Source organism: Pan paniscus, chromosome 1 (assembly GCF_029289425.2).
Source record: "Pan paniscus chromosome 1, NHGRI_mPanPan1-v2.0_pri, whole genome shotgun sequence".
Classification (NCBI taxonomy): domain Eukaryota; kingdom Metazoa; phylum Chordata; class Mammalia; order Primates; family Hominidae; genus Pan; species Pan paniscus.
Genome location: NC_073249.2, coordinates 30,424,054 through 30,444,158, shown reverse-complemented (window position 1 = coordinate 30,444,158; position 20,105 = coordinate 30,424,054). Strand labels below are relative to the sequence as shown.

General features: G+C 37.9%; 1 long non-coding RNA gene across 2 annotated transcripts in view; it reads right to left on the bottom strand.

The window, feature by feature from the left end:
* Positions 1-1,900: 1,900 nt before the first annotated feature.
* The window catches only part of LOC129397177 (uncharacterized), a 30,505-nt gene continuing 12,300 nt past the window's right edge, over positions 1,901-20,105 (bottom strand). Inside the window, exons 1-4 of one of the 2 annotated variants that reach the window (XR_008624384.2) lie at positions 9,469-9,542; positions 8,043-8,164; positions 5,687-5,742; positions 1,901-2,923 (exon numbers count right to left, since the gene is read on the bottom strand). This is a non-coding gene — a long non-coding RNA (uncharacterized LOC129397177). Of the gene's footprint in view, positions 2,924-5,686; positions 5,743-8,042; positions 8,165-9,468; positions 9,543-20,105 lie in introns of those variants that run through there. The other variant, XR_008624383.2, reaches the window with a different exon arrangement.

Sequence of the window (20,105 nt, the reverse complement as noted above, 5' to 3'; positions counted from 1 at the left end):
ACATAACAAAGCCATCTCTGGGCTCCAGATTATGAGAGTTCCATGCTGCTAAAAACATATCTGTTAAGACCAGTTTTGTCCCTTAATAACTAAACTTTAGTGTATGAGGACCAAGATTGATCTAATTTAATCTCCAGAGTAATTATGATAGCAAGTATCTGGTGCATCACAATTTTTGAACTGGCAAAGTCTGAATTTATGCGATGAATTAAATTTGACATAGACAAACCACTGATGTTCATAGTGCAGATTTTGTAAACATAGGTAAACACATAAGAAAAGGGAGGTCACATCTAGTTGACGCCAACTTCTGATATGGCAAGTCTAGAGAAAATATTGGCTATTAGAGATAAAAAAAACACTGACTACCAAAATTACACGGCCCACTAGTATTGAGCATTCGCCCTACCGTGGTTCAACAGGGCAATTATAGTAATTTACCATATGTATTGGCTTAGACGTCTTTCTTCACTGCTAGACTGAGAGCTCCTTGCGAATTAGGATCAAGTCTTTGTGTCTTAATGCCTAATAGAGTAACACAACTTTGGTATATAATTCAGATTTAATCAACACTATATATTTAATTGGTTGGTTCAACAATTAAAATCACTAATCATTATGCAAATGTGAATGGCTGAGGGAAGACAGCTATCTTTGATTTGTACACTGTTTGTATCCAGAGCACCTAAAACATTTAATATGCTTCTATTGAATGAATTAGTATGGTCACTCATGTATATTGGAAAAGACATGGTCTTTACAGATAAAACTCTATTGACAGAGTGAGCATCCTGTAGCTATCTTCAAGATGCTCAGGACTGCAGGCAGTACTTACAGAGACTGCTTGATTCATATGTTCATATCTTGGTTAGAGAAGAACGGAGGCCTGGTGTAGTGGGTCGCACTTGTAATCCCAACAATTTGGGAGGCCAAGGTAGGAGGATCACTTGAGGTCAGGAGTTCAAGAACAGCCTGAGCAACATAGTGAGAACTCCACTTTCCAAAAAAGGAAAGAAACTCCCCCATTCCCTCAGTTTTAGTATCTAGGTGAGCATGGTGGTGCAAACCTATAGTCCCAGCTACTCGGGGGTCTGAGGTGGGAGGATCACTTGAACCTAGAAGGTCGAGGTTACAGAGAGCCGTGATCATGCCACTACACTCTAGCCTGGGTGACACAGCGAGGCTCTGTCCCATAACAAAAAGAGAAAGAAAGCTTCTTTTCTTTTCTGGGTATTCCCTTTGCTTGCTCACTCTGGTCGTGAGGAAAGAGCTTCAGTAATAAGCAGTGAAAAGTATATCTTGCATGAGCAGAAGAATAAGAAATAGATTTTTTTCCAGACTCCAAATCAATTTTACTTATTTATTCTAACCATAGTTTACTTATTTATGATGGAATTTTATTTGTACGTCAAGATCTATCCTGCCAGGAATAGAGCTATGTAAGAAAGAAAGAAAAAAAAAATCCCAACCACCATAACACTGGCAAAAAAAACACATTTTCACAGGTTAGCAATAAAGCAAAATATTTTTCATTCTTGCTTCAAATTTTTGGCACAACCAAGGGACAATTTTCTTGAGTAAAAGGGAAGAGCAAAGAAGAAAATGGCGATATGAGAGTGGACTGATCTTAAACACTGGAAAGGGATGAATATTGCTAGATGCTGCTCAGAGGCCTGATTGCTTGCTTTCTGTATCTGCTTTTTCTTTTTCACTGAAAGGCATATTTTTCTATCCATCAAGTTTTATAATCTTCTGCCAACCATTTCACTGGAACAAGCTTTCCCTTTAATTTAACAGTGCACATATTACTGTACTGTACCCACAAAAACTTATTCTGAGATAGTGCTTATAAGATGCATGTCTTCAAGCCTCAAGATAAACAGAAATATAGCATATGCAATTTGGAACCAAGTAGCTCTCATTTATTTATTAGCAAGTACAATGGTGGCATAGTCATTTCACCAGAAGGTCATATTCAATGAATTAAACATCTCCAGGTTCTGACAACCACATAAACTAAGGGTTACTGAGAAAAATAAAATGTCACTGATTTTTCTGGCTCATTGGATCTTCTGTATGGCTTTACCCATTAGCTGGGGCTCTAAAAAGTATTCATCTTCATTTTCCCATCATTGCCAGACCCATGGACTTTGTGGCATTTGCCATAGCACACACAAAAAATGAAGGTTTAAAGGGGATTTAAAAAGAGAGAAAAATTCTTAATCATGCTTTCATAACTTTTGGTGAACAGTTGGTTTAAATTTCCAAATAACTTCTTTCAAAAGGATAATATCAAAGCACATGCAAAAAATAAAAGTCTAAATAAAGCACAATAAATTATTTCACTGCTGAGGTATTAGATTTCAAAGAGGGAAGAGAGTACACATAAGGATATTAGAGTGGACTATATTGGATCTTTGGGAATTGCTGTCAGATATTGATGAAAACAGAGAGACTGTAGGAGATCAGATAAAAGAGAGAAATGATTACATTTGGAAGAACAATGTGAAATACGTGGCCAACAGAGATTTCAAATGTAAGCTAATAGCAATCCATGAAAGAACAAAGTTGGAGCAAGTCCCACATCTCTAACCACATTTACAATCATTCAGCATCTGTAAAAATTTTTATGTAGCATTTTTCTTCATTTCAAAATTTGCAAAATACATATTTAATAGGTTTAGCATGTCAGTCAGTAATTTTGTCCACAGGCAGTGAAAAGGATTTGTGTTTTTCGAAAATGAGTTGGGTTTTGGTGATGCTACCCTTTCAGTCTGCCCCAGCCAGCTGCAATCACGGCGGCTTCACAGCCCAGAGATACTGTAAACAATGGTGTTCTGTGCATTTCACTATCCACACTGGTGAGAAAACACAGCATCTTAGACTTTCATCTCCTTTCTTCTGAGTTTCACACCCCCTCAACCTGGAACAGAGAGAGTCCATGTTCAAATTGCTTGCTTTCTTCCTTTCCTTATCAAACAATCACCAAAGAGAACGTGATGTGAGAAAGGTGTTCCCAAAACATGTTTTCCTGTCTGATAGGAACACTTTAAACAGTATATTCTAAATGATCAAAGATTACTCAAACTGAAACAAAATTTGGTAAGAAAAATGTAAAAGCCAGCTGAGACAGTAACTGAGAAGTTGAGCTGGGTCAGCCAGTTCACAGTCAAGGTTGTCGGGTACACCTGGTACTGAAAGACCCCTTTGCAATCTCCTTTTATTAAGGTAACTTGAAGTGGACACAGCACGAGTAGCAGTCTGGTTTATTTCAATCATACAGATGTCACTTCATGACATGACGCAAGACTTTCAAATGGCCTCAGTTCTATTCTCTACTTTGTTCCTGTCTATAGTTGTCTGTACTTGCCTAGGGGAGCAATTAAAAAAACTGAGAGAGAGAGAAAAAAAGATAGTAGATGTCAAAGGCATGCTAGCGGGGAATCCTGCATCAATTAATTAATTCCATAGATCCTATCCCTTTTATATCTTAGGATCTATTACAGCAGAGATTTGCTTTCAGGTTGGGGCATGAGCACCTCAATTAGTAGCTGCTTTCACATTGGAAACCTTTCCTATCTTTGTGGGCAATGTCAATTTAAAAGGAAATTTGTAGGGGAAAACTTCTCAGAGCGCCCCAAACTTCATTCTCATTCATGAGCTCTAAAGTGGTTTGATTTCACAACTTTATTTGGTGATGTGTACACAGGGGTTCAGAAAGGTTTTCTACCCAGTTCATTCATCTGACATCTGTAACAGCTCTGTATTTCTATGTATGTGATTCTCTATTCCAGAGGCATATAACAGAACACTATGCCTTGCAGCTGAATTACAAAAAGAATTCAACATATTTGGTATTCCATGGAGAGTTCTCTTAGTGGAGATAGTTCAGGAAGGGGTTTATTTTCTTAATTTGCTTTCTCAGTTATAAAATTTTCCCAATTTCACTGGTAGCAGAAAACATATCTAACAGTAGTCCTGCATTATTAGAGAATTCACATCTGTTGGTACTTTCGAACAATATCCCTGGGACAGATTTTTGAATTTGTTTCAATCTTGATTACAGTCTACACAATGAACAAAACTATTTCTATACAATGGCAAATCCTAAGTGGAAATAATATTGTTTTAGTTTGGGAAAAATGATTTTTTCAAGTAAAGCTATCCACTTGGTATTGTGAGGGGAAAAAAATGGTACTAGAGAGAATTAATTTCTTCCTCATAACAAGTTACATTTTCATCTGAAATGATTTAGGTGGCATAATGGTAAAGATATGAGTAAAATAATTTTTAGTTACAATTTCTTGCAGTTCTATAATGGCTTGATGTCACAGCTCATTGGGTGTTTTTCTTCCCCATGTCTTTCATCGTATTTTAGTTTCTAAGGAATGTAATAAATTTAGTATTGTAGTTAAATGAAGATGCTCTGAAGTTAGACAGCCTCGGTTTCAGTCCTTGAGTAATCCCTTGGCAACTTGTATGAACTTAGCAAGTCACTCAACTTTCTTGAGCCTCAGTTTACTCATCTATAAAATTGTGACAATATTTCTGGCATAAAATCAATCTAAAATGGAGATAATACATCCAAAGTGTTTTACTCACTGCCAATGATAAGGTAATTGCATTTTATTTATGGTTATATTGGCAACTTTTTAAATGTTTTTATAATAAGCGAGTGATTTTTCTGCTGCCTTTAGTAATCACGATAAGAAAACCTATAAAACTTTGTAAAATGTGGATACCCCTTTCTTCTTCCCCTCAGGACAAGACCCTTAGCTTTCCAGCACATGGTTGCTGCTCATAAACTCTTCAAATCTAAGTTTATTATCATGAAACTATTATTGTAATAAGTCAAATTCCAAACAAAAACAATGTCAGTAGATTTCACTAAATATATTATCAAACAATATAAAACATAGGCCTAACCAAACAAGTGTCCTCAGTCTTTGAAGAAATGCCTGTAGGTTGACCTGTAAAGTTAATTTCACATCACTGACTCCTCTAAGAAAAATAAAAATAGAGAAACAGCATCCCTACTGCTTACTTTTGATAAACCTCATGGGATGGAGATGTTTTCAGCTGTAAGAGGTTTTTCAAGTGGGTGTTTCCAGTTGGTTTCTTATGATTAAATTGTATGGTTTTATTCACTTTGAGGATGTGATAGACGAAAATATTCAGCTTTCATAAGCTCATAGGTATCAGTTATCTATTGCTATGAAAAAAAACTACCCCAAAACTTAATGACTTAAAGTAGTAACCATTTTATTTGCTCATATTTGGGCTGGGCTCAGCTGAGAGGTTCTTCTGCTTATATCACGTAGGGTCACTTCTAAAGCTGCAGTTAGCAGTTGTCCAGTGGCTAAATTTGGGCTTTATGGGCTAACTTGGCTTCAAAGATGTCTCTAGAGTTGTGGTCACTATCAGCTGGGCCACATGTCTCCAAGAGAATAGTCTGGATGGGTAGCCAGTTTCCAAGAGTGCAGGAGCAAAAGCTGCAAGGCCTCTTGAGACTTAGGATCACATCCTATCACTTCTCCTGCATTCTATTGGTCAATGAAAGTCAGCTGGATAAGCCTAGAGGCATGCATACTTAGAGGAGAATTATAGTAGCTATGTTGCAAATAATCTACCATATCACATAAAAACTTTGTAAAAATAAATCATGTCATGTATAATTTCTACTTACCATCCTGATTCTTTTAGATGACTTTTTCTTTTAAACTATATACTGTATGACAGGTGCTAGAGATACAAAAGAAAAAAGACACAGCTCTTACTCTAGGGGATTTTATGTCTGATAGAAAAGATAAAAAATAAATAGACTTCCTAGATGGTTAGTGGCTCAACGACCATGTGATGTGGTTAGTTGTGTTCAGCTGAACTGCTGAATCTAGTGAGGCATTCCAGAAATGTGTGTCATTCATCACAAAATGGACTGAGCAAGAAAGTTTATGTGTGTTGTTTGTAAACCCAACCCCATCGCAACAAAATTATAGAATCAAGTAAGTCAAGATACATTTCTTGCTGAAATTGTATCAGTGACAATGTCATTGCACTTGAATGACAGCACAGTTTTTAGGTCCCTTTTTAGAGGCAGATTAGGGTAGTAGTTAAGAGCTTTGCTGTCTAAAAAATAGCCTAGTGTCTCAGTGTCCTCACTGTAAAATAAAGGCTTTATAATCTAACTCACTTACTTATACTTTAGAACAGAGAACAAAATGCAAAGTATGTAAAAATCATCTTCTTCAGATATAAAAAGCATTATTTTATAACTAATGAAAAATATAAACCCTCTTCAGAAATGTTTGAGTGAAGATTCAGAATTTGAACATACTCAGGTACCCAGAGTTTCTCTCTTTTACCTCCTAATATTCAAGAATCTTGAACAAACAAACAAGAAGGTTGTAGAGATAGTATACTGATTCAAATTAGGAATCCATTTTCTCTACCTGAAACTTGATTCACTGAACACAATACGAGGCAAAAAGTGTGTATTTGTTATGTAAGTATTTACTACTGATGATAGCAAATGACTCTTGATTCTCCTTCTTTCTGATAGAAACTGTTTTCTTATAGTGGACATTTTTAAAATTCCTAACTCTCCAAGAGGTATTGAGCATGGAAGAAAGATACCCATTTGATGTGCCCTACGGTGCAGCTCTGTCAATCCAGAGATAGGCACCAAAATTTGTGACATCAGAATAAAGGTAATATTTCAGTGTTTTCAGCAAAGATATGCCAAGAGCCTTGTATTTAGGGACATATTTCCAATTTAAGAAGTTAGTTTTTATCTATTCAAAAGTTATGATGAAGCACCAATTAAATAATGAAACACCTCTCTTCATTTATGGACACTACCAGCCGATGCCAGAAAATTCTTGTAGCTCACAAGGCCTGACTCTAGGTTGTGATTTTTGGACTTTAGTTGGTTATGTCATCACTTGAGCATTATTTAAATATGTTTCTCCTTTTAATTCAATTTCCTGTTTTGTTTTCTCAAAACCATAAATCATCTCTTAAGAAATTTTACAAAATGCATATTGTTCTCCCATGAGACCTGTGCTGCTCCTCAGCTGGGCATCGCCTGCCAAAGGACATGTTTTTTGAAAAGTTTTCCTTTTATTGGTTTTGCATAATGGTTGCAACAATTCTCAAGTAATGAAAAAAGAATGAAGAATGCATGTCCTTTCCAGTACATAGCCACAATGTTAACGTTAAGGCGAAGCAAAATAAAACAAAACAAAAACCCACCCTAAAAGTGGTCTTGGACACCCAGCCCTCCTCTCAGCTCCCTTATTTGGATTCAAGATGTTTCCTATCTTTTCTCCTCTTTTTCAAAATAAACTATTTATGCTCAAAGAAAATCTGTCATCTAGGACATCTGTGATAATGTTCTTGTGGTCTGGGTTGGACCCTTGCTCCACTACCAACTAGTATAAAATTAATGGGGGACATGACTTAACCTTTCTGGGCTTATATTTGTCTCTTTCGTAAACTAGGAATAATGGAGTTTACTTGACTATATTGTTTTGAAGATTAAGTAAGAGAAGGCATATAACAGTGCCTCACACACTGTGAATTGAAGCTACATATATTAATATATCTATTGTCTAATATAAGAATAAAAACACCATTCTCTGCCCCCATTGCATAGTTAATAGGCAATGTATATGAATAAAACTGAGTCTTAACTCATTTTGGTATCTACTGTGGCACATAAGAGACACTAATTATTGTCTGCAGAATTTTTTACTGTCAACACATGTAACATTGTACATAGCAGCAGCCTATTGTATAAGTCAGTAAACTACAGCCTGTGGGCCAAATTTGGACTACTGTCTATTTTTATAAGTAAAGTTTTATTATGACAGAGCCACGCCCTTTTGTTTAAGCATTGTTTATGCTGTTTTTGTGCTACAATGAAGAGTTCAGTATTTTCAACAGAGACCCTTTTATTGCCCACAAGGCCAAAAATAGTTACTATCTGGTCTTGGCCCTTCACAGAAAAATTTGCCATCCTTTGACCTACAAAATTGAGTTACCTGTTTACTCTTGCCTCAGGACAGGGTTTCCTGAAGAACTCCTTTGTTCAGGTGTTATGGACTTCTTTGAGGAGTATGTTTTAATGTGATTGCTCCATTTTCCCCCAGAAGATATTGGTGTACTGATTTTTTTTTAAAAAAAAAAGAAGAAAAAGAAACTGATTTCATTAAAAATGAAAAAGAATGGGTGCTTATGAGGTACAGAGACACGCTGCTAGCCACAGTGGGAACTTTGAACAGATCAGCAAAGGATCCTATAATGGAGGCGATGAACCAGGGGCTCTGGTCTCAGCCCCTCCACGCCGACTTTCAGTATACTGACAGCAGTGTTGTCACCACAAGCTGATGAATGAATACTACAGTTTTGTTTTCATCTCCAGCCTTTCCCTGGGTCTGTGTGTCTACTTAAGCCTCATGAATAATGCTACCACTTACAGATACTGGACAACAATGTGACAAAAACAGACTGATTCATGGAAACATGGATTAAAGACTACTTCCATTATTCATTCGACACCATGGCTAACACCCTTGCTTTTGCAGAATAGTATATACATGTGCCCCTAATTCTCCACGGTCACACTTTAGGTGCTGTAGCACATTGCGCAGCTGCGATTTGCTGACCCTAAGGGGAGCTGAAGTAATTAATAATTGACTTGGGGTTCTCTCTTCTCTATCTGGCAGCTACTCACACTGTACTTACTGCACAAAAGAGGCCAAATTGGCATGGCTTTCGACTATCTCTGCAAAATCCATTTGGATCCATTTCTACAACTGTGATCTACTATCAACCTGGGGGGCAAAGGAGAAATCAGCCCCAGGAGCGTGGAAACCACTATACTTAAAACTATATCCTTTGCTTATTTATTTCAAGTAAAAGGCCACACAGACACAGAAAATTAGAAGGCTCATGAAATAAGATTTAAGTTCCATTCTGGTTACAGGGTCCTCCCTGATGTTCAATCCTAGAGGCTATACCTCCCACTCTTGAAGAATTTCCAAACCTTCCAGGCCCAGGAGAGTTTTCCATGTTGAAAGATTGCAGGATGGGACCCCATAACAATTCCCCAAAAGTTCAGGCTGAAATTACATGCAGGCCAAGTCTGTATGATGCAGCCCTCTGTAATTGTTGGGTCTCTTCCAGAAGGCTCTCAACACATGGGACTCCGATGAAGTTCAGCATGTGGAAAGGGCTGAAGCTTGAAGCCTGTGTATTTGTAATGGAAACACAGCAGTGACCCCATGATCCAGGTCTGTATCTGTGCTGCCATAAAATGTGTTTCTCCAAACAGAGCAGCAGGAGTGCCAGTGAGGGGTGGGAGCAGGGAGGTTCTGGAAAGACTCCCTCAGGTAGGGAGGTAGCAGGGCCTCCTAATAAAAAGCCATACACTTAGGGAGTGCTATGTAGTTTGCAAAGTATTCTCACATTTAAGATTCTCAGGATAAGCCTCTGAAGTGGGTAAGACAAGCATTCTTTTCCTTCTTCAACACGTGAAGCAACTGAAACAGAAAAGCCAGATGACTTTCTCAAGGTTTATTAGAGACTTTGCCAGAATCAGATCTAACATCCTTTGACACCCAGCTCAATATTGATCTATGTTCCTATGTGACTACCTAAACTGGGATAAATATTCTAACATACTATTAAAAATGAGCAGCTATCATTAGAACAGAGAATTTATCACGAATCAGGTTCACCTCTGATACGGTTAGGCTTTGTGTCTTCACCTAAATCTCATCTTGAATGGCAATTCCCATAATCCCCAGGCGTTGAAGGAAAAACCTAGTGGGAGGTGATTGGATGATGGGGGCGATATCCCCCATGCTGTTCTTGAGATAGTGAGTGAGTTTTCATGAGATCTGAAGGTTGTATAAGTGTTTGACACTTTTCCTTTGCTCATTCCTCTCTCTCCTGCTGCCATGTGAAGATGGTGCCTGCTTTCCCTTCCTCCATGATTTTAAGTTTCCTGAGACCTCCCCAGCCATGAGAAACCATGAGTCAATTAAACCTCTTTCCTTTATAAATTACCTGGTCTTGTGTAGTATGTTTATAGCAATGTGAAATTGTACTTATGCAGAAAATTGGTACTGAGGTAGTGGGGCACTGCTATAAAGATACTTGAAAATGTGGAAGCAACTTTGGAACTGGGTAATGGGCAGATGTTGCAACAGTTTGGAGGGCTCAGAAGAAGACAGGAAGATGTGGGAAAGTTTGGAACTTCCTAGAGACTTGTTTGAATGGTTTTGACCAAAATGCCGATAGTGATGTGGACAATGAAGTTCAGGCTAAGGTGGTATCACATGGAAATAAAGAACTTATTGGCAACTGGAGCAAAGGCCCCTCTTGCTATACTTTAGCAAGGAGACTAGTGGCATTTTGCCCCTGCCCTAGAGATCTGTTGAAGTTCAAACTTGAGAAGATGATCTGAAAATGGAACTTATGTTTACAAGAGAAGCAGAGCATAAACGTTGGAAAACTTGTATCCTGACAATGTGATAGAAAAGAAAAACCAATTTTCTGGGGAGAAATTCAAGCCAGCTGCAGAAATTTGCATAAGTAACAAAGAGCCAAATGTTAATCATCAAGACAATGGGGAAAATGTCTCCAGGGAATGTTAGAGAGCTTAGTGGTAGCCCCTCCCATCACAGGCCCAGAGGCCTCGGAGAACAAATGGTTTTGTGGGCCAGGCCCAGGGACCCCGCTGCTATGTACAGCCTCTGGACTTGGTGCCCTGTGTCCCAGCCATGGCTAAAGGGGTCAAGGTACAGCTTGGACCATTGCTTCAGAGGGTGCAAGCCCCAAGCTTTGATGACGTCCACATGGTATTGGGCCTGTGGGCACATAGAAGTCAAGAATTGAGGTTTGAGAACCTCCGCCTAGATTTCAGATGTATGAAAATGCCTGGATGTCCAGACAGAGGTGTGCTACAGGGGCAGAGCCCTCATGGAGAACCTCTGCTAGGGCAGTACAGAAGGGAAATGTGGGGTTGGAACCCCCACACAGAGTCCCCACTGGGGCACTGCCTAATGGACCTGTGAGAAGAGGGCCACTATCCTCCAGACCCCAGAATGGTAGATCTACTGACAGGTTGCACCATGCACCTGGAAAACCACAGGCACTCAATGATAGCCTGTGAAGAGCTGTCCAAGGCTGTGGGAGCCCAGCCATTGCATCAGTGTGCCCCAGATATGAGACATAGACTCAAAGGAGATCATTTTGGAGTCTGAAGATTTAATGACTACCATGCTGGGTTTTGGACTTATATGAAGCCTATAGCCCCTTTGTTTTGGCCAATGTCTCCATTTGGAATAAGAGCATTACCCAGTGCTGGTACCCCCATTTTATCTTGCAAGTAACTAGCTTGTTTTTGATTTTACAGGCTCAAAGGAAGAAGGGACTTGCCTTGTCTCAGATAAGACTTTGGACTTAGACTTTGGATTAATGCTAGGATGAATTAAGACTTAGGGGGACTGCAGGGAAGGCATGATTGGTTTTGAAATGTAAAAGGGACATGAGATTTGGGAGGGGCCTGGGGCAGAATGATATGGTTAGGCTTTGTGTTCCCACCCAAATCACATCTTGAATTGTAATCCCTGTAATCTCCAGGTGTTGAAGGAGGAATCTGATTGGAGGTGATTGGATCATGGGGTCAGTTTCCCCCATGCTGTTCTTATGATAGTGAGTGAGTTCTCAGGAGATCTGATGGTTTTATAAGTGTTTGGCAAGTTCCTCCTTTACTCATTCTTCTTTCTCCTAGTGCCTTGTGAAGAAGGTGCCTGCTTCCCTTTCTGCCATGATAGAAAGTTTCCTGAGGCCTCCCCAGCCTTGCAGAACTGTGAGTCAATTAAACTTCTTCCCTCTATAAATTACTCAGTCTCGGATAGTATCTTTATAGCAGTGTGATATTGGACTGATACACCCTTCCCACCCAAACCCAAACCTCAAAGAAAATAAGTTTGGAGATGTAGATGCATTGCATTGTTTTTAAAACTGAGGATCAGGACCCACTAAGAGACCATGACATACTCTGATGACAGAGTGAGAGGAGTACAGATAATACTTGTCATTCTCAAGGATTATATTAATAAATACCTTGAGAACATAAAGCTTCTTTCAGGAAATACAATCTAGTATAATTAAATGTTTTAAATTGTCCCTTCAAACCTTGTGTGGGAATGATTTCATCTTTACTGATGAGTCTGCAGCAGAGCTAATTAGGCACTGCTAACCAGAAGTTCTGCCATAGCCATCAGTCAGGGTTCAAAAAGCTGTGAGTTGCCTAAGAGGACTCACACACTTCCATTAAGACATCAGTGAATAGGATAAAGTTTACACTAAATGTGAAGCCCAAGAGAAAGGTTATTTGGTTAGAGGCACAGATGTGGCTCTTCCTGGCACACACACCTGCAGAGTCTTTCCATCAGTCATGCAAGAAAGTTCCTTGTGACTGAGTTCATCCAATGCACAGCACTTCCCACTGCCAGCTCCTCCCACTGCTCCCAGGCAGCCTATACCTCACAGTTGTGCTTGGTGCCTTGGCCACCTGTCTCCAATTTCTCTCTGCCCCATCAACCTGCCCCAAAATATTAAAGACAAAATTGTAGTAATGCAGAATATCTTCTTTCCATGAAGATTTACCTAGTGATTTTGGACTATATGGTCCTAAAAAACAAAGTCTATCCAAATCTCAAGCAAAAGGCATGTGACAGGAGTCAGGCATCAAAGAAATTCATCCCAAATTAATGGACTTCAGTAACCAGACCCTGGTTCCAGCTTAGGTAGATGTTTCTACTAGTCTTAGGAGCACTGCCTCCACAGATACTCGCATTAATTATGGTGCTCCATGCATCTCCCTTAGAAAGCAAAAATATAAACATTTTTAATTGTCTTTTTGTACATTTTAATATAAGTAGAGCTCCAATTCATGTAACACTCACTAAAAATAAATGTCAACTCTTTCAGTCTCTCAATATAAAAGCACATCAGAGGCAAAATAAAACCAAAGTTGTACTACATTCACGAGAAACTTGTTTTGTTTTGTTTTGCTTTTAATTACATGTTAAGAAAAAGAGGGGCCTAAATGGCACCACTAGTTTTTAATGATAATTTAATTTCTTCAATGTATCTGTCTTCTATGGAAGAGTATCCCAAATTGTTCGTCAGAGCCATGGTTCATCCAGCTCAAGATCCTGGCATAGGAACTTCATGGAGGAATATGGAGGCTGTTCTCCATGTTGCCACTTTTCAATTGTATGCCATATATATTAATAAAACGCATCAAAGACCCTGCCACTCTGTACAATTGTATAGGTTGTGCCCTGCATAAGAGGGACAGGCTGAAGACTACCTTGAGGCTGAAATCTGTCCTACATTCAGGAATTCACCTGGCACTCATCTGGAAGAAGAGCACCTTTTTGTTTCGTTAGATCAAAGGAGCTGTATGAGCTTGGTGGGGCCTGGCCCACCTCTGAGTAAACTCACCTTTGAGCACAATGATATCAGGGAAGCTTATAAAACAATTAATAAACTTATTGTGAAGCATTTCCTTTGGGGAAAGGGTCATAGTGACATTGTAAGAGAATCAGAGTTAAAGAGACTTTAGCTAATGATTTAACAAGCAAAGCTTATGAGCTTTACCATTTTTATCATAGATGGCATTAAATGGCCATTACCTTCTGTGTAAGAATAGTAGCTTTTACTTTGTGGTGGCACTGAAAATTATTACTGGATCAATATCTGCAGATTTCCTTCTTCCAAATTTCTCCAAAAAGAAGAGTTGTAGGTTGCAATGTCATAATTTATGCTTTTTTTGTCACACTGAGTTCTGGCTAACAAAAAGAATCTCCAGGTAGTCAGTGAGTGGCAGAGTGGAAAGTTGACTCTCTGGCACCTAGTCTCAAAGGAACAGGGATACAGCAAATATAGGGGGCTATTTGAATAAGAACAACTGTGATAGCTACTTTGAGCTATCACTATGAGTATGGAATTTCAGGGAAAGAAAAAACTATTTGGAGTATTTATAGGAAGTTTTTCTCATATTGCACAGAGTAAAACCCCTGGCTTACACTCATTTAAACTATAGGAAAAAAATAAACATTATTTTTAAGGCTTTTTTGAAGTAACTCCATGCAAGGAGGAAGTCATGCAGGGTCCCAGTAATAATAAGTAGAGTTATTCTTCTTTAGCATTTGGGACCAATAAGAAGATCTTCCAGTACTGAATGCTCATCATAATGACATTTGCAGATTAGCAAGCTTGAAATTTTTAAAAATAAAGCCACAAAAAATTTGACAAGCATTAGAGAAAGGCTTTCTAAGTAAAAAGCAAAAACCATTGAGGAAAACATTCATATATTTGAGAAAAAAATTAAAATTATTAGTATATTAAAAACACTATAAATAAGAAACCAGGATGCAATATTTGCAATGTACATGGTAGACAAAGAGTTACTATCTGATACATAAAAAAAGTTCTTTTACATCAACAGGAAAAAGAAGAATTCTTTAATTGAAAAATAGGCAAAGAATACAAAGAGGCAAATTACAAAAGGAAAATAAACATAGGAGTTTAAATTCAACTGTACCAGCATCACACAGTAAGTTCCATTCTTGGCCATCAAATTGGTGAAGGTTAAAAACTGAAATGAATTCCCTGTGATGGAAGATTATGGGAAAGCAGACACTCTTCTACTCTGCTGGTTCGTCAGTATTTCTGTGTAGAGGATACAACAGTAAATGAGAAAGACAGACCCAGCCCCCATGGAACTCAAGGTCTGTGGGGAAAGCATCACAAACACAGATAGAAATAAAATAGTCAGGGTGGATTTTGGGTGTAGCTGTCAGGTAGAACCCACATTCATTACCCAACTCTTCATCTGAACCCTGTGGTGTAGACATGGGCTAGAAAGGCCAGAATCCAGTCTTTTGGAATGCATGTGGCGTACAAGGTACGTTTCCATAGTAGGGCTTCTCATTAAAACCATCCCACAGGTGGGGCCAGAATCAGGATTAGGGAATGGAGGAACACATTTTCTCTTTCTCAGCATTGAAAATAAAGAAACAAACAAGGATAAAACTACTCCCACTTCTTGTTAAGAAGAGGAAACTGTAAATATTTATAATGTAATATGAAGATTAACCTGATGTGTTGGATGTTTTTAATTCCATGATCTCAAGCCAATTCTTCTCTTTAAAAATGACCTTCCTGCCATTTAAAGTAGTTTTAAACTGTCTACATCTTAACCCATTTACCCTAATTCTGGACTATATTCTAAAAAGTAATAATTAAAGAGAAGCTCAAAGTGTTATGTTTCTCTCAGTATTGTTTGTAATAGAAAACTAAAAATTAGAATACTCTACAACAACCTGAAAACTATTTAATAAAAGATTACTAGAAGTAGTTAATATTTTTGTTTGCTAAGATTTTTTCATGAAGAAAAGTGCCCTGAGCATATTTTACATAAATAGTTTATAAAATGGTATGTTTACTACATCCAAATAGTTTTAAAATATATATAATGATGAGAAAGACCAAATGCATGCATTAAAATGTTAATAGTCATTTCCCTGGGTGGGGAAAATGCAAATATTTTGGCTTATATTTTGAAATGTTCTATACTTTCTAAATTTTCTACAGAAATAATTGGGGAGGAAATGTATAATCCTTTCAAGTTTTAGTTTTTTGGAGTTATGCATGTCATTTAATTTCTCAAAATGATGAGGTACATAAATGATTATAATTTTTCTTTTTATAACCATGAATCATCAGGAAATCATGATTAAAGTTTTACTCTTTAATTTTAGTTTCTTGGTAGAAAAGTACAACCTGACTCCAGTGGTATCTGTTATTTTCATTTAGGAAAGATAAAAGAGTACAATTACATCCTAGAACTGTGAGAAACTATCCACATTTCAGTGTTTAAGTGAGTTATTCCCAGGGGTGGTTTTGTGATGCCCCATCCTGTTATTTCCAATGACTATTTCTGATGTTATTTCATATTTCTCAAAGGATTATCACAATCTATGAACCATCTTTTGCCTCACCCACTCTTCAATCTTTCATATGTAATCTGTTGAAAGTTCTCCTTGATGCTTCTTTCCAAACCGATATGGTTATTTTGAATATTTCTTTGGAACGTTTAAACTACATTTTAAAATTTAATTCTTTTTAATGGCAAAATCAATTTCTGATCAATGTGGAAAAGTTAGAAAACACAGGTGCATCAAAAAAGAAAATACATCCCATAATCCCACAGCCCAGAGAGGATGACTCTAAATCCCATGGTATATCTGTGCCTTTTCTCATGCATAAATTTTCACTACACATCACACACACAAACATACATATTTTCACCAAATAGGATTATATTGCCTATACATTTTGTCTTTTCACTTAGCAATATATACTGAACATTTTTCCAAGTCAACAAAAATGTATCTATAGTATCATTTTGAAGTGTAAAATGTATTCAACTGTGTAATGTTTATCATTTATTTAATTCTGTAATAATAAACATTTAAATTTTCTATTTTTTAAATGTTTTTAATCATTATTGTCATAAAATGCACTGCAATGAACAACCTTGTAGTTAAATTTGCACGTCATCTAGCTTGAGCTATGTTTTTAGTATATATGTTGGACGCTAACAAAGTCATCAAAGTATATTCACAATTCTCTCCTCTACATGTGATGTACAATATAAATCAGTATTTCTTTTTTTTTTTTCAGACAGAGTTTCACTCTTGTTGCCCAGGCTGGAGTGCAATGGCACGATCTTGGCTCACCACAACCTTGCCTCCCGGGTTCAAGCGATTCTCCTGCCTTAGCCTCTCGAGTAGCTGAGATTACAGACATGCGCCACCACGTCCGGCTAATTTTGTATTTTTAGTAGAGATGAGGTTTCTCCATGTTGGTCAGGCTGGTCTCTAACTCCTGACCTCAGGTGATTCACCCGCCTTGGCCTCCCAAAGCGCTGGGATTACAGGCGTGAGCCACTGCACCCGGCCCAGTATTTCTTAAATTTAAAAAATATGTGAATCTCTTTTAAAGAAAACATTTCTGCAGACCTCAATTTGTGTTTAATTTTTTTTATCAAGTGCCTTCTTAATATTTAGTAACATAAGGTACGTATAAATTATTAATGCTACAGCTCTATACAACTATAAAACCAAAATGAATTTACAAAATAGGTAAAACTTCAGGACCAATGCAATTCAAACAAAGTTATTTAATATGCCACCTGGTGTTGTTTTGCTAACAGTGAATTGCTGCTTGTAGAGTGATGGCCAAGTTCGCCTTCTACTAGGCAGACATGGAAGACTGTGTGTATCCTGCAATGGCTTTGTTCTCCTCAAGCTTTTTTCAGCTTGAAGTACTGAAAAACATTCTTTCCTACAAGCCACCTAAACATTGCTTAGCCTTCATTTTGCTGGTGTTCATCACTTGAGTACTGGCTGCCACTCACTCCCCAACCTCCACTAACCCAAAAAAAAAGTAGCACAACTTAGCTTGGGTGCCAGCATCATCCTAAATATAAATGCAAATGTAGGCACTGAATTCACCAGGTTGCTCTTGGGTCTGAGGAGGTCATATAACCCAGGATATAGTTAATTATTTTTTTAAAAATAGCACAAAAACAAAATGTAACTTTTAAAGTTTTGTAACAAACTCCCTGATGTTGTTTGGATCTGTGTCGCCACCCATCTGTGTCTCATGTTGAATTGTAATCTTCAATGTTGGCGGTGGGGCCTGGTGGGAGGTAATTGGATCGTAGGGGGTGGATCCTTTATGAATGGTTTAGCACCATTCATTTGATGCTGTCTTGTGATAGAGTTCTCATGAGATCTGGCTGTTTAAAAGTGTATGATGCCTCCCCACTCTCTCTCTTCCTCCTGCTCCTGCCATGTAAGACGCCTACTCCCGCTTTGCCTTACACCGTTAGTAAAAGCTTGCTGAGGCCTCCCCAGAAGCAGATGCCACCATGCTTCCTGCACAGCCTGCAGAACCATGAGTCAATTAAACCTCTTGTCTTTGTAAATTACCCAGTCTCGGGCATTTCTGTATAGTAGTGTGAGAACAGACTAATATAGCCCCTAAACCCCCGTATGCCCTAGTGAAAAAGGCAAAGAAATTGGGTGTCATTGATTCACAGCAGATTCCTTCAACCTTCTTGTGTGGAGGAGAAACTTTTTTTTATTTTTTGAGACAGAGTCTCACTCTGTCGCCCAGGCTGGAGGGCAGTGGCGCGATCTCGGCTCACTGCAAGCTCTGCCTCCCGGGTTCACGCCATTCTCCTGCCTCAGCCTCCAGAGTAGCTGGGACTACAGGCACCTACCACTACGCCCAGCTAATCTTTTGTATTTTTCTGTAGAAACTTTTGACTTTCCTCAAGGAAGAATAAATGTTTAGAGTACCAGAAAGATTTAGAAGGGGATTGCTCACAATCTTGAATATGTGAGGTGCTGTGTGACATATATTTACATACATTGAAAGGCTTAGCCAAATTCTGGAGGCAGTATTTCTTAGCAGTTATTTGAACAACAGGCTTTGGAGCCAATCAGGTTTGGTATATAATCCAGATTCTGTTTCTCATTTATTTTCTTCTTTGGGGTATGTTACTTAAATTCTCCTACCTTCTCCTTTGTATTTGAAACTGTAACCTGAAACTTTCAGGTATGTTGTAACAATCAAATGAGGTTTTATGTGTAAAGAAACTCTAATGCTGCTTAGTACTTGTATAAAGTCTGAACTCCTTGATATGGCCCACAAGTCACTGTCTCTCTGATATCATCTCCTCCCATTCTTTTCGTAACTTATGGTCAAACTCATTCTACTATGAACATTTTGAGCTTCTTCCTGCCTGGAGAACTTTACACCTGCTGCTCCATCTGCCTGATACATTCTTCTCCCAAAATTCACAAGATACACTCAATTATCACCCTTTAGTCTCTGCTCAGACATCACTTCTGCCTAAAATAAAATTGTCTCTGTCACTCACCTAGAATTCTTCCGAGCCCTAACTCTGCTTTATTTTTCTTTCCTATAGATGTTATTGCTCCCTGAAATTATGCTATCTGTTTATTTGCTTGTCTGTCCTTTCTCTGTCTCCCCATTGAATGTTAAATTTTTTGACATTAGGGACATTGTTTTATTTCCTATCATATCTCCAGTGCCACAACGGTACTTTCCCAAAGTGAACACTCAACATGTTAGTTGAAACTTTATCATCCCTGAAACAAAGCTTTGATATCAAGTTGCAAAAAATGTAAGTCTTTCATACAGACAATTATAAGATAAATTAACATCAATTACTAAACTCCTACCACATATTTAGCACTGCAGTAAGAGCTCTAAAGAATGGGAAAAACATATGACAAGAAGTTCAAGCATGGAGCAATTGAGATGATATAAAATAAATGTAGTTTATTACCATATGCAAGACTCTAGACTTTTTCACTTAAATTACTAATAAAAGGAACTATGGAATATAGAGAACAAATGGAAAGAAGAAAAGCATTAAAAAAACCCTACAACCATGACACCTTGGTATCTTACTTTTATTGTTTTTTTTTTCAGGTGTTTGTATTTATAAGAATAAAGAGAAACTTTAACGAGTGATTCCATAATTTCAGTGGCTTAACTCTCAATAATTCACAGTCGAATGAGGGACTTTGTTCTACACAGTCATTTAGTGACAAAGTTTCCTTATATCTTGAGGCTCTGTCCTCTTCTATATGCTTAGATTCCTCTCCATTCAGCCAGTAGGTGAGTAAAGAAAGTGAGGACTGCATGTTCTATATGGGTCTGACATGGAACTGCTGTATGTCAGTACAGGCTCCAGAATATTCTACTTATTCTGGAACCCAGTCATGTGGCAATACCTAAAGCAAGGAACCTGGAAACTACAATCTTGCTGTGTAACTAAGAAAAGGTTATTATGGATTTACTAAGCAAAACAGTCTCTACCACAGCACAAAAAAATAGATAGTTGTAATATTATTTAATAATATTATTTAGTAGAAATCATAGATCTGGAGATACATTCTGACTAACAGAGATGTTTC